Consider the following 15824-nt stretch of genomic DNA (forward strand, 5'->3'; position numbering starts at 1 on the left):
GATATTACCCAAAGGTGACACAAATGGTCAATAAAACTTATAAAAAAAATCTCAGTATCTTTAGCCATTAGGAAAATGCACACCAAACAAGATACCACTTCATACCTGAGAGAACAATAATGCCGCCATTGCAGCATTTTTCCTAACAATACCTACTAGGATAGCCATAATAAAAAGCAAAAACAAAGCGGGTAACATTAGCTCAGTACTGTAATCCAAGCTACTCAGGTGGCAGCCTGAAACAAAATGCCCAAATACTGCTGATGAGAACGTAAAATGGCACAGCTGCTTTGGACAAGTTTGGCAGTTCCTCAAAAGGTCCTACAAAGAATTCCCATATGCCCCACAATTCTATTCCTAGGTAAATGTTTTTAATGAGGTGGGAAGGGGCTCAAAGTCCCTCCCTAGGACCAGCCCAAAAGCCTGAAATCAGTTAAGGTCTAGAGGCTAGGATAGGTCTACAGATTTACAATTACCAACTATTTTTGGGTCCACCTGACCCCTAGGGTATGGTTTAGAGGCCTGGGTCTTTGTTTTGGTAAGTAAAGATCTATTGTTTCAGAAACTGATTTTGACCCACCTTAGGGCGGATGACTCAAAAACATCTTGAGACAGCCCATGACCTCAGTGGGCTATTTTGATCTTAACAGAGGCATTAAGTGTTTTTCTCTCAGAGACCTTGAACAATCCCCCATTTTAGGTTTTCTTTGCATATCCCAATCATTCATGGCTAACTGCTACCTAACAAAATAGGCAAATAAAGACAAAAAGCAAGAATTATTGCTTAATTGTAAGAGTTTCCGTTCTGGCTGGTGAAAATTTTTCAAAATAGTAGTGAAGCAGGATAGATGGATGAGGAGACAGGGATATTATTTTAATAAATATTTAAGGGGTCAAACTCTTGACATTACAACAAGGAAGTAAAGACTGGAGAACCAGAGCAGTTAGCCCCTCCCATCTCCTTTTAGATGCTAAGTTACAAATACTGGAGTTACCTGCTTCTGGTTTCCTCTTTGAGATGTTAAGAAGCTACACGGATTGGAGAATAATCATGTCTAACAAACAGAAGTTCTAAAGTTCACCTATCATCCTGGTGTTCTGGGTAACATCTCCATATTTTACCATAATAAACAGCTCCCTTCAGAACCATTGTCTAGTGATTAGGGCTACTAGACTTTCACTTGAGCTTAAAGACCCCAGGAAAGGACCAAATTCCCAGGCTTGTCTCCCACCCTTGCATTGCTAGCAGGAGGTATCTTTCCCCTCTTCCCTTTAAATTTCTTCCTACTTTATCCTGTTATACTAAAATAAATCCTTGCTAAAACTTTCACCCTGTGAGACTCCTTGTTGTGAGACATCTTGAAATGGTTTTTATGTTTATGGATCTCAAGGATTTTGTGTGGAAACTGGGAAGCCGTGGGAGTCCCCCTCATCTGTCCTCTGGTCACAGTAGTGTTGGTTTGCACAACACTTGAGTGTTAATTAATGCCACTGAATGACATACTCAATAATGGGTTCATTGAAAGCTGGATGTAGGGTTTTGTGCCTGTAATCCCAGTACTTGGGAAGATGAACAGGAATAAAGTTTGAGGCCAGCCTGGCCACAAGACTTTCCCCTTCCCCCACAGGAAAAAAACTGAAAAAGTTTGTCATGTATTTTTACATGTGTCAAGGTGATAATCATCCTTATGTTAAGATATCTGATCTTTGCCCTTAAATCTGGGTGAATGTGACATTTCTCCAGTTCTCTGACCTTAGTAACACGAAAAGTCTAATCTTCTCTTACAGGTTTTCCTACTATGTAGCAACACTTATGCACTAACAAGCAGAGGTAACCTATGCCTGGAGGATAGTTGCTGTTTCAGTTGATTAGAAGATTACTTAACTCACTAATATCCCCCATAAAACACACTATATGCAAGATACCTTGGGGAACTTCAAAGACAATTAAGAAATGTTACTGTACTTGAAGAGTTTATAATTGGTAGGGGCGATTAAAAAACACGTGCATTAACACTGTTATCTAGAGCAGTCTGATAAAAGTACCACAAGAGAATGACAAATCCAAGGGGAATTCAGAGGCGGGACCTGGCATACCCTGGAATTCTATGCCCCACCACTATAAATTTTGGTGTCATCAGGATGAGAAGATGACTTGAAAACAGGCATATTATTCTTATCTACCATATCCTTACTGAAATAATCTAAGAAATATGGGAAAATTAGCCTAAGTCCTGGAATTAGGGAACAGAGTCAGCCATAAGCTTTAAGAAAAATACAGGGGAGATGAGAACAGACTGAAGGGAGACCCGGCTCCTGCAACTCCAATTCTGCCCCAAGCAATCCCAACCACAGCACCAATCTCCAGAGGATCAGTAACACCCCTTCATTTGGAGGCCCATAGCAAAACCAGAGTAGGCCAGGGGATAGACAGGTGCTGCAGTGCGGCAACATTCAGAAGTGGGTGCACACTGCCTCAGCAGGGAAAAAAAAAAATCAGAGGGTGGGGTTCAGTTCTCAGGAAGGCATAGCCATCATCTGATAACTGGGCCAAAGACACAACAGAGACTCCTGTTTCAGTGTTTCACCAACACAAAGGAAAGCACAGTGTTTAAGCTATCCTAAGAGTGCCTAAAGCCCACCTTCAAGCCCCAGCCATTCTATTTAAACTAAGCCCAGATGCCTGAACTAAGAGTAAGTTGGGTGTGGGTGGCTCACACCTGTAATCCTTATTCAGGAAGCAGAGTTCAGGAAGATTGAAGTTTGAACCAAATCCAGGCAAATAGTTTGTGATACCTTATCTCAAAAAACCCATCACAAAAAAGAGCTGATGGAGTGGCTTAAGGTATAAGTCCTGAGTTAAAACCCCAGTATCCCCCTCACTACACACACACACAAATCCTAGGGACTTGGGAGGTGAGGATCTGGTTTGAGGCTAGCCCCAGTCAAAAGACTGGGAGGATCCTCACCCCCCAATCCTAGCCAATGCCTGGACACGGTGGTGTGCCTGTCATTAGCTATGCCAGAAAGCAAAAATAAGAGGATCACAGTCCAGGCTGGTCCAGACAGAGACCCTATTTCAAAAACAACCAAAGCAAAAAAGAGCTAGCAGAGTGGCTCAAGTGGTAGACTACCTGCTAGCAAGTACATCGCCCTGAATTCATGTTGCCAAAAAAAAAAATAAAAATAAAAAAAAAACTGAGTCAATTCTAACAGCATTGAAGTACTCAATGAGGAACTCCAAAACAACACATCTATAAGGAGATAAAATTTTAGACTTGAACAAAATGTTTCCCTCTCAAGGGTAAACAGAATAAAACCAACATGGGGCCTGAGAATTGATTCTACAATATCAAAAAATAACACAATGACAAAGGTTAGTCAAAAAAATGCATTTCAAGTAGTATTCCTTAATCTGTTTTCCATAAACTTCATGAAAACATGATCTCTATGATGTATAAGAAAGATGAGACAAAATGGTAGAATGATATGCAAAAAAGAGCTTATTGGATTAAACAGGACAAAGGAAAGTAGTATGGAGCAGAAATTTACACAGGTCAAGAAAACATCAATAAACTTTCCAAAACAGAAATGTATAGGATACATATGTAGTAAAACTAGAAATTGTAAAACAGGAAGCAGATGGCAAGGGAATAAATTAGGAAAAAAATCATTAATTTTACGTAAAACCCTGACATCAAAACTGGACAACACAGGAAACTACAAGACAATCTCGTTTATTAACACAGAAAGAAGAATTGCAACTCGCATGGCATTCTGCTTTATTTAATCTGAGTATGGTGGCATACTGAAGAAACTGAGTACCTAGTCCCGTCACACTGAGGGTAAGATCCTAGACTATGGTAAAAGTCATCATCAGAAACCAATGTCATGAGCTGTCCCTTGACTCTCTTCCAGAGAATTTGAACATCACCACCTGTACTTCCTTCTACAGGTGACAGGGAATGGTGAGAGACAAACCCAGAAGGATGAAGGGGACTACCCTGCTGAAAGCTGTTTGAACATTCAATGTGGGCCACCTGGGCAGCACTAAAAACTTCAGAGATGCATTGAGACATGGTGCAGGAAGGCTAATCTGTTGATGGACAAAAGCAGGAAGAAGTACAAAGTAGAGGCTAATCACAAGACTTCAATAATGTAATAGTCTAGGTCTCACTAATGAAAGTAATAGTGGGTTTGGAAAATAGAGAACCTGATGTGACTTTCAGAACTGGTAGCCATGAAGATGCAGTAGTGCAAGGCACAGTCTACAGAGGAGGAGACTATTATTTGCAGATCATGTAACTAATGAATAATTTATATTCAGAATAAAGAATTCCTACAATTCATTAATACAAAGACAAATGACCCAACTGAAAAATGGACAAAGGATTTGAATAGAAATTTCTCCAAAAAACATGTTCAAATGACCAACAAGCTCGAGGAAAATATTGGGTATCATTAGTTATTAAGGAGATGCAAATAAATCAACTACGAGAAACCCTTTTTCTTTTCTTGCCTATTGGGATGGTATGATAAAACAGACATCAGTAAATGTCTGTGACGCATGTGTGGAGATTAGAACCCTCAGACACATTGCTGATAGGCATGTAAAAAGGTATAGGTGCTGTGGAAAACGATTTGGCAGTTTCTCAAACAGTTACATAGGGTTACCATATAACTCAGCAAATCCAGTCCTAAGTATATACCCAAGAGAAAACACATGATATCCACACAAAGAAACCTGTACATGAGTATTCGCAATAGCACTGCTCATAAAAGTAAAAAAGTGGAAATAACCTGGAGTCCATCAAGTGACCAGTAGATGAAATATGGTACATCCATACAATGGAATATTATTTGGCAGTAAGAAAGAATGATGTGATAATATGGGAGGCCCTTGAAACCATCATGCTAAATGAAAGAAGCTAGGGGATGTAGCTCAATGGTAGAGCTTTTTCATAGCATATGGGAAGCCCTGGTGAGGGGGAGAGAAGCAAAGACGTGGGGAGAAAGAGTGTAATAACTCAGCTTCTTTTAGGGAGGTCAAAAGTTTTCAAATTCAATTGTGATGGGTGTATAAATGTGAATATACTAAAAAACTCTTAAATGCATGTGAATTATATCTCTACAAAACTATTTTTAAAGAGTTAATATAAGGTAAAAACAAAAAAAAAGAGAGAGAGGAGTTAATGTAAGGTAAACTGAGGTACCAATGTCAACGTTTTTTTTCAAGACAGGGTCTTGATATGTAGTCCAGGCTGGCCTCTCAACTCCTCATACTCCTGCTTTATTTAGCCTCCTGAGTGTTGGGATCATAAGCATGTACCACCATACCTGGCTACCAATGCCAAATCTGAAAGTTCAAGACTGGGTGATTATGAAATGTCATTATTAATTGAAATAATAACAATGGCTACTACTTATTAAATAAATGTAAGTAAAATAAAGTGAATATACATATATAACTACATATACAAATACAGTTGTCCATCAATATTTGTGTGGGATTGGTCCTAGGACCACCTCTCAAACATTAAAACTTGCAGATGGTCAAGTTCTCTATATAAAATGGGACAGTATTTGCATATAACCTGAGCATATCCTCAAGAATACTTTGAGTTATCTCTAGACCACTTGAAATACATAAGACAATGTAAATGCTACTCAAATAGTTATTATACTGTATGGTTTAGGGAATAATGACATTGAACAAAAGTGTACATATTTAGTACAGATAACATCTTTTTTTTCTGAATATTTTTAATCTGTGGTGGATTGAATCCATGGACGTGGAACTCATAGGTATAAAGCACTTGACTGTATATAACATGCTTTGCACAGACACTGTATCAGTCTGTGCAAAGTGCTTTATATATTCTACCTCATTACTCTTACAACAACCCACTTGATAGTTATTTTTCACTCCCATTGTAGTGAATAGGAACTAGACAAAGAAGCCAATCTATTTGCCCAAGGTAAATAGTGAGATTTAAATTCCAAGCACTTGTTCAGGCCCATTACAGTCTGCAAGATGAGATATAGTAGGAAAGTAAAGGTGACTACCATTTTCACAATTAACTTAAATAACCTAGAATTTAGGTTATGAACAATACATTTATAAACTGCAGAGCATTCACCAGTTTCAGACTTAATAAGATACTAGCAATTTTAGTATGTCACTTTGCACATAAAAAAAAGCAACAGTTCTTCTAAACAACTATACCAATCCCAGTTCATTTTTCCACCCTTCATTGAAGCCATCTGGCTTTTTTCTTTTTAAGCAGAATATGGGCAGCAACACATTGAATCTCTGAACTAGAAGACTTTCAAGATCCCCTCTTACTCTGATGAGTTTACTAGTAGCCAGTGTTTATTCTTCAGCTGAGGAGCAATATCAAATTTTACACACCATTTAAACAATGAATAAACAACTAAAGCACAGATGACAAGCAACATTACAGGGAAGTAGAACCACCAGCTACTTACATCAAAGCCCTCTAGAGAGTCCTCTAATCAGAGCATATGGTAATCTGCATGCTTACTGTAGAAAGCACATTCATACAGAGTAAATGTTGCTTCAGTAAATTTAAAGTCTGGCGCAAATGTATAAAAATACCAACACCCTATGCCTACCAAAATTTTTTACATTAGTCGAATGCTTTACAGTCCACAAAGCATACTTGTAAAGTTAGGTCCCATAACACCTGTTATCATCATGCTAATTATAAAGAAAAGTAAACTGAAGCTCAGATTGAAAGATGTTACATATCTCACAAAGGTATGTTAAGAGTAAATAGAAGTATAACTAATACTTTCCTGAGTTACAAAAAAATCACTTAGCAGAAAAATTTATCTGCAATTAAATGCGCAATCAATGGCAAATTGTGGCAGTGATTGACCTTAAAACACGCAGTAGCTCCTTTTAAGAGAGGATTCTGGTCGACAGCCATTAAACCTTAACAGGCAACTACGCTATTATTTTTCCTCAAAGAAAAATTATTTCAGTACATAATAGTATTAAAATTATTAGAAAAAAAACTTATTTTAGCAAGTTTATAGCTTACCTAATGCAAAGCTGTACTCCTAGGAGAAAGTTCTTGATGCCATGGCCGTCAGAAAGCAGTATGAATGAATGAAGAGGGATCCATTTCTTATGTTTTGCTTCAAATTAAGTCACATTGATTTCTGAAAGGAAAAAGTCATGTTGAAAATGTAAGAGGTGCTGGTGCCATTCACTGTGCACATGTGCTGCCCTAATAAACACCAAGTATTTGAGTAGCAGAGAGAAAGCTAATCAGGTGTAATGTGCATACCTGTAATCCCAGCACTTGGGAAATGAAGGTAAGATTGACTTTGAAACCAATTTGGACTACACAGCAAGACCTTATCTTAAAAAAACAACCAACCAACCCCAAGCAAACAAAAGACATGTTTTTGGTTATATGAACTTTTATTCTGGAACTTCTTAGCTTCTGGCTTTGTATTTTTTAATTTTATTTTATTTATGTGCTTTTGAGATGGGGTCTTGCTATGCTACCCAGGCAGGTCCTGAACTACTGGGCTCAAGAGATCCTCCTGCCTCTGCCTTTTCAGTGTGTGCTACAGATGTGTACCACTGGGACTGGCTTTGTATTTTTTTCAATAAACTTTTTTATTTATATGAATTTTACATTTATAAAAAAGTTGAAATGACAGTACAAAGTACCCTTACACCTCTCATCCATCTTCCTTTAATGTTACATTTTTTTCCATTATTTCTGCACATTTGTTAAAACTAGGATACTAACACAGTCTGTATGTAATCTTTTTTTTTTTTACCTATTTTTTTAATTCATATTTGCATACAATGTTTAGGTCATTTCTCCCCCCCTTCCCCCACCTCCTCCCTTCTCCCCCTGTATATAATCTTGCAGAATGAAAATATCCTCTGGGGCCAGAGATGTAACTTAATGGTAAAATGTCTGCTTACTATGCACAAGACCCTGGAATAGATACCTAGCACTGCAAGAAAACAAAACAAATATCCTTTGAAGCCAGGTGTTATGGTACACACCTGTAATCCCAGCACTCTGTAAACTGAGTCAGAAGGATCTTAAGTTTGATGCTAGCCAGAGGCACACAGAGAGAATCTATCCGAAAAAAAAAAATCCTTTGGGGCTAGGACTGTGTAGTTCAGTGGTAGAGTGCAAATGTGCATGCAGGAGGCCCTGGGTTTAATTCATAGCCCTCCCAAAACCCATCATTTCTGAACAATAATATATGCTTTGGAAAAATGCTTTTAGTCTACTGATTGTTGATCAGCATTCTTTTCATCTTTAGTCAAAGAATTTAGCAAATTTTATTTTAAGGCTTTTAAAAAGCAAGGTACCTACTTTAATGAAGTTTGATTCAAACTCCCTTCAATTAAGTCAAAGCAGAAATGTTTCACTTAGAACTTCTCTGACAAATGTCCCACCAAGGTGAACTCTGAAATCCAACACAGAAGGTACTGGTATAGGCATCAAACCTCCACTCATTACTCAGTACACTTCAGTAAAGCCAAGGAGAATTTTTAACCACATTCTCACACAGAAGAGTTCAGGAGAAGAAGCCCAACAGGAACACATTTCAGTAAAATTCTTAACTGCACACCAACATTAAAAAGGAATTGTTCTTCCCTCAAAAAGTTACAAATAAGACAAGTGTCTATTCTAACTGTAAATATAAATAAGGTAAAAAGGGAAAGTTCATGAAAATAAACATAGAGTGTTGATTCAATTTTAAGACACATTTTAAAACATGTGAAATCAGGACTTGATCACCAGGTGGCAGTTTTAATCCTAGTCACTGCCTGAGACAATGGCTACAGCATTCCAGGAGTCTATCAATGTTTCTGATAGCACAAACGATGACACCATATGGAAAAACCATGTACACAACTCTGAACTGAAAAATATTCAGAAGTCTAATGAACACTTTAACCTATTTATTTTTACTTTATTTTTCCCCTTTTTATACAAGCATTTCAATATGCACTGTTTTTAAAAAGTCCAAGTCAAAGTATTTTTAAAAAGAATGATTTAGGTACCCAGCACCAGTGGCTCACGCCTGTAATCCTAGCTACTCAGCAGACAGAGATCAAGAGGATCATGGTTTGAAGCCAGCTCTGGCAAATAGTTCAAGAGACCCCTATCTTGAAAAAACCCTTCACAAAAAAGGGCTGGTAGAGTGGTTCAAGGTGTAGGCCCTGAGTTCAAGCCCCAGTACCATAAGGAAAAAAAAAAAGAATGAGTTAGGAAGTCCAAGGGATAAGAAAGCATTATGCTGTAGCTTCTGCAGCTTAACTGGCAGTGTCTTCCTCTTCTTGGTGACACATAAAGCAACTGAAATCGATGGCATCTAGGAGTCAACAAAACATGACATGAACTTAGCTGTTACAGTTTACCAGAAAGCTTGAAAATTACCTAACGGCCAAATGAAAATCACTTAAGAATGACAACCTCAAAAACCTGCAGGGAACCAGTGGCTCACATCTGTAATGTTAGCTACTTGGGAGGCTGAGATTGGGAGGTTCGAGGTCAGAAGGACAAATAGTTTGTGAGATCCCATCTCCAAAATACCCAGAGCAAAATGGACTGGATGTGTGACTCAAGCAGTAGAGGTTTTTTTTTTTTTTTTAAAGCACATAGCACTGAGTTCAAACCCCAGCCTCACAAAAACAAAAGCATTACTCCATAAGAAATAACAAATAACTGTTCTGATAATAAAAAGGGTATGTGTCCAACCTTGTAAGTTCTGCATGTCAAAAGTAAGACCTTTGCCAAGTTTCCTCCTCAGGCAGAGTTCTGCAGTGATTCCAAAGGAGGAAGGAGGAAAACCAGGGCAGGAATCTGCTGCAAGCAATCTTTTTCCTTCTTTTTTTTTTTTTTTTTTTTTTGTGGTACTGGGGTTTGAACTCAGGGCCTACACCTTGAGCCACTCCATCAGCCCTTTTTTTTGTGAAGGGTTTTTGCCCGGGCTGGCTTTGAACCTCGATCCTCCTGAGTAGCTAGGATTACAAACATGAGTCTCTGCTTCCTGAGTTGCTAGGATTACAAATATGAGCCATCAGCGCCCGGTGCTGCAAGTAATCTTGAGGAAGATTTACAGCAAATACACTTAACCAGACTCCTTTTCGAAAGCCCTCAGTGGTACCGCTTCTGTAAAGAGCAGGCATCATAAACACAGGTTCCACTAAATGTTTCTAACAGTTAATTCCTAAAAGAACAAATTCTTAAAACCACATTTTAAGGGCTGAAGGTGTAGCTGAAGCAGTAGAGAGCCTGCCTAGCAAGCGGCAAGCCCAGAGTTCAAATTCTAGTACCACCACTCCCCCAATCACATTTTTAAAGAGCTTACATTTCAGGAGTTTGAGTATTTTTTTTTTTTTTTTTTTTACATATACGGTCTAAAATACACTAACATAAAACTTACCATTTTAACTATTTTAAGCATACAATTCGGTGCATTAAGTAAGTCACAATGTTGTGCAACTATCACCACGATCTGTTTCCAGCACTTTTTCATCATTGCAACACTGTATACATTGAATAATACCTAACTCCACCCAGCACCTGGCAGTCTATGTTCTACTTCCTGTCTTTATGAATCTGTCTATTCTTGGTACTTAATTTCTGAGATTTCAAATTGTATTTGCCCTGTGTCTGGCTTATTTCTCTCCACTGGTACTTTGGTGACGCAGGGAACGAACCCCTAATTATTGGGTTTCTCATAATTTAATTGAAGACACTGACACAATCTCTTAGGTAAGCATGTGGTTCTTCCAGAAATTCTGCTGCTGTTCCAAGAGCCCCAAAGGCAGAAGATCCCAGCCTGACTCTTCCTTAGCCTGTGGAAAGGCCTGGTTAAACAGCTGTAATTCAAAGAGCAAGCTCCTGACAGTCCTAGAAGCCATCTAGGGGTGCGTGGATGGAGCAAGGGCATAGGGAGAGCTGTGTGGGCTGAAAAACTACAGGGGAGAAAAGGCAGAGATTTAATAAGATGCTCAGGACCAAAGACCTGAGATGGGCCTTGTATCTACCGGCCAGGTGCTGCTGCTGCTTGACACTGGATTAGGGTGGGAGACACCTGTTAGAGTTGAGGCTACACTGCAGTCGAGTCACTGAGAATGTCACTCGTGCAGGAAGTTTCACGGGGTCATGAGTCACCTTCCATGGCTCAGATGTCCGGGCAGATCTGCCCCGCCCACCTAGGCAAATCCAAGTAGGCGAAATAGAAACAACACGCATAATGGCCAGGGAGAAGGAAACTGAAAGATGGCCAAAAAGCGGGTCTGACGTTCAAGCCCTGGATGTCAGTCAAGAAACACAAGCAAAGTGGAGGCAGAAATAAAGACAAAGTCCAGATACACTGACACATCCCAAGAAAGGCAAAGTGGAAATATCAGGTTGACAGGGGCTAAGCTGAAACAACACAAGGACAGGTGACAACAAGTGACAAACAGCAACAGAGGTAAAAGAAACCAGTCAAGTACAGGCGCAGCCTTTCCCCACCCTCGGCTTAGCCTCGCCAGGCCTAGCGCGCGAATGGCTCGAACCCGAGGCCTCTAAGCGGCGCCCACCTGGCGCCCAGAAAAGCCGACCGACATACGGGGGCGGGGTCTCTAAACGCTCCGGCCCGCCGAGCCCTGCTGCCGCGGGGTGACCTTGGCAAAAGGTTGCCTGGGAGGCCCTCGGTGTCGCGGCGTGCACGCGAGAGACCGCGGGACTCGGAACCGGGTTGCCAGGACTGCAAACACCCGCGCGGCTTCAGCATCCTGGTCGAACGGATGGGCCCGGCGGCGCGCGCCCCGGGGCCTGCAAAGAAGCTCTTAACCTTTCCCCCGGCTTTTCCTCTTCTCACCCTCGCCACCCGTTTTACCGATCCCGCCATACCTGCTAAGGACTCTGCGCCCACATTTCCAGCCCAAAAGACGTCTCCGGCGCCCGTACCAGGCCTGTTCAAGCGGTCGCCGCCGCTACAACCTCAACCTGATCCTCCCGCCCCCGGAAATGCTTCTCGGTCCCGCCCCCGAAACTGCCAATGCTTCCGGGGGTGCGTCACGAGAAAGCGGTTTGCGCGTGCGCAATCATGTTCTGCGCGGAGCGTCGGGAGAGCATGCTCAGGTAGCTGACGCCTGCGCAGTTCGGTCCGGAGTAGGTCAGACGTTTAGGGTCAGTGTGCTGATGGGAATTGGGGATCCTATACCGAAGTCGAAACCCTTTTAAAAGCTTGACTTTTCTCAGCTTGTCTAGCAGACATTATGTCAAAACCCGTGTCTGCCTCTACAGCGCCCACCCTGCTGTCGGACACCTAGTGGATGCTCAGTGTTTAATGAATGACCCAGTGCCCTCTGTATGGCTGGCATTGTGCTGGGCACCGGGGTCACAAAAATGGTGGGACTAGAATGCCTTCTCTAGCTTCCAATTCTGCCACCCCAACCCCTTCCCCCACTCTCCTTTTCTCTTTATTCTGTCCCCACCCCAGCTCCCTCTCTCATTTAGAGTAAAAGAAAGGTAAATTTTCACTAATGGGATTTGAGCCTCGTGCCTTTGGACCTGTTCAGAGACCAAGGCCTCTCTTTATGTAAGAGCTAAGACATACTAATCCGAAATCCACGCAGCTGCAGAGTGGCTTCCGGATTTAGGGTGGATACTCCTGTTGGGCCAGACACACCTGTTTGATATTGTCTCTGTCTTAGCTCAGAGTACCCAGTTTCCAAGCCTTGTGCTCCACCTGGCTGCTTGTTGGGTTCCGGAATCCAGATGTGTTCAGAGAGGAGGCTGGGACTTTCCAAGACAATTATGCATAGAAATGCTGGGAAACGGAACCAAAGAAAACAAATACTGAAGCACAGAAATGGGGATGGGTACAGATCAGCTTGTCAGAAAGAATCTGGTTCAAGGGTATGTGCTCCAGGCACCCCTGACCCTTTCTTTTTATCCAGCTGAGGCACACAACCTCTATCAGTGCTTCCAAGAATTCCCACAGAGTATTCTAGTAACTACCATCCTCTTGAGTTCTTAAAAATCATTTTTGTTTAGGTAGCAGGGGAGATCCCTTGATCTCAGGGAGGTAGACATTTACATGAGCTAGAATGGATGACTCATAATTGTCCCAAACCATCCTGGTAATCTTATTCTCATTAGCCAGTAATTGGGTTAGGCACGATCGTGTGGCAAACTTCTTGCCAGTAATAAGTAGAGTCATTGCGAGGGAATTCTGGGAACATATATGTAGAGTCCATTAGGACTTCTAGGTGAGGTGTTCCTTAGTGATTTGATGCTTTAATTTTCCTCCTGCCTGTAAGCAGACCTAAAACTTAGAAGTTCAGCCACCAGCCATCATGTGCCCTTGAAGTGACAAGCAAATCCTAAGGCTGGTGAAGCAAGAATAGTGAGAAAGTCTAGGTTTCATATGACATTAAGCTACAATTCATTAAGTTTTGGACTGCTTACTGTCAGATGCTTTGTTTCATCAGCCAATAAACTTCTTACTTGGACTTATTTTCAACAATATTGTGGAGTATTTATCTCCAAATATTACTGCAACATATATAAATATATAAAGTTGCTAGGAGATGGCTTGCAAGAGAGTCAGAGGGAAAAAGACTTAAAAGGGGCTGAGGTTGTTGTTCAAGTGATAGAGTGCCTGCCTGGCGAGCACAAGGCTCTTAAGCTCAAACCACCAAGTACTGGAGAAAAAAAAGAAAATCAGGAAAATTAAGCTAGTCATGGTGGTGTATGCCTACAATTCCAGCACTTGGGAGGCTGAAGAAGGAGGATTTGGAGTTCAAGGCCAGCCTGACCTCTTAGTGAGACCCTGTCTCAAAACATCAAAAGAAAAAGACAAAACAAAACAAAACAAAAGTCAGGAAAACTAACTGAGGCTAGGGGAAAAGCAGGAATACAAACCTGGGAAATTAGACAGAGTCGATGTTCAGAAGCTACACACAAGTACTGTTCAAATTGGCTGATGCATGTGCTCTACTGACAAATATTTTGCAAATCATCTCTGATAATAGCATGGATGGTGGATGGTACTACCAACTACAGCAACATTTACCTGGGCCCATGTAGAATAAGAGCCAAATTGCAATATCAGTTTGGGACCCAAGAAAGAAAATGTCCTCAGGGCATGGGTAAACTAGGATATAAAACTTGCCATGCAGAGGTGAGCAACAAATTATCTTTGTTTTGTTCTAGGGAGGGAACATTCTTCCAGAGGATTCATGACCAAAGTCTGGCTTTACCATAGGCACACGATTCATATGGTTCAAGCCCCCACAAACTAACCATCTTAATTTTAAATGGACCTGAGTAGGTAGTATCTGTAGTTGGCAAGAACAAAAGCTTCTCTAGAACTCATTCTTGAAGTCTCAAAGAATTCCCACAGATAAGAGTTCCAAATGAATATGAACTCACAATCAGAAACTACAAAACCCATGAGGAAATAAGCAGAGAAGACAGAAGCAGAGACAAATTCAGAACTACTTGGATATTAGATATTTTAGAACCAAAGGCTATTTTAGACAGCATTTTAAAAAACAAAGATGGAGTTAAAATCTCAAATGAGAATCAAAACAAGGATAGAGATACTCTCAAAAATTACCAGGCAGAAGTGAAAAGGAGCCATTTAAAGAGTTATAGATATGCCTATTATAATAGTTTAAATATATAGCTCATTGGAAGAATTAAATATCAAATGAAATATAGCTGAAGAGAGATTGGTGAACTGCAAGATACATTTGAAAAACAAACAAACAAGAAAGCATCCCAGAGAGACAAGAATATGAATAAGAATAAGAAGGTCTATCATATGCTTATCAGTCATGTTAGAAGTAAACAATAAAGTGAATAGATGCAAAGCAATTGGAAAACAATGAGGCCTGAGAATTTCCCAGAATTGATGAAAGATAAGAACCCCCAGGAACATGATGAGTTCTAATCAGGACAAGGAAAAAGGAGATGTAGACCCATTATGGTGAACCCACAGAACACCAAAGAACAAGAGATGATTTTAGAAGCAGATTGAGAAGAAAATCGATAACCTAATGGAATGACAGTGACACATCTGACTTTCAACAGTAATATCGGGAGCACTAATACTAACAACTTGAAATAATACCATTAATGTGATGAAAGTAACTCTACCTCAAATTATGTACGTAGCAAAATAATCTCTTAAGAATGAAAACACAATACTTTTCATATGGACAAGAACTGAGTTACTTCTAATCGAACTTAACTGAAGGATCTTCTAGAAGATTCATTTCAGGAAGAAATAAAATTATCCCAGGAAGAGAATCTGAGGAAAAATAGAATTGGTGAGGAAACAAACTGGCAAGCATAAGTAAATAAACAAAAACCAAGGACAACAACATTGAAAGGATAGAAATAGAATTCTAGGTCAAGTGATTTCTAATTTGTAGGATTATAAAAGGTGAAAGTGGAACAATAGTATGTAAAGTATGAGGATTATTATAGCATTATAAAAGTTTGTGTCTGTTATCTGTTGCAAATCAACCAGATACAAAACCTCAAAAGCACACAACAGTTTTTGTTTATTGCTGTCTTCATCTGGAGGCTGTTGGGAGTGGGTTAGGAGGCTCTGCTGAGCTTGGCTGGACTTGCTTCCATGTCCAAAGTCAGCTGATCTTGGCTGTGGCTCTTGACTACTGCACATGTCTCTCACAGCTGGGCAGCTAGCTGGGCAGGTCCTCAAGGCAAGGGCAGAGATGCAAAATGGAAATGCACAAACATATTTTCAAGATTCTTCTTACGTCTCATTGACCAAAGCGAGCC

At 40.4% G+C, this 15824-nt stretch overlaps 1 protein-coding gene across 1 annotated transcript in view; it reads right to left on the reverse strand.

Annotated features, from left to right (window-relative positions):
• Zbtb43 (zinc finger and BTB domain containing 43) overlaps positions 1-12038 on the reverse strand; it is a 28385-nt gene extending 16347 nt beyond the window's left edge. Inside the window, exons 1-2 of the mRNA XM_020160960.2 lie at positions 11916-12038; positions 7068-7188 (exon numbers count right to left, since the gene is read on the reverse strand). The gene's annotated coding sequence lies outside the window, so the exon portion shown is untranslated. The remainder of the gene's footprint in view (positions 1-7067; positions 7189-11915) is intronic.
• Between the last annotated feature and the right edge of the window lie 3786 nt (positions 12039-15824).

This window comes from Castor canadensis, chromosome 13, assembly GCF_047511655.1.
Source record: "Castor canadensis chromosome 13, mCasCan1.hap1v2, whole genome shotgun sequence".
Taxonomy (NCBI): Eukaryota; Metazoa; Chordata; class Mammalia; order Rodentia; family Castoridae; genus Castor; species Castor canadensis.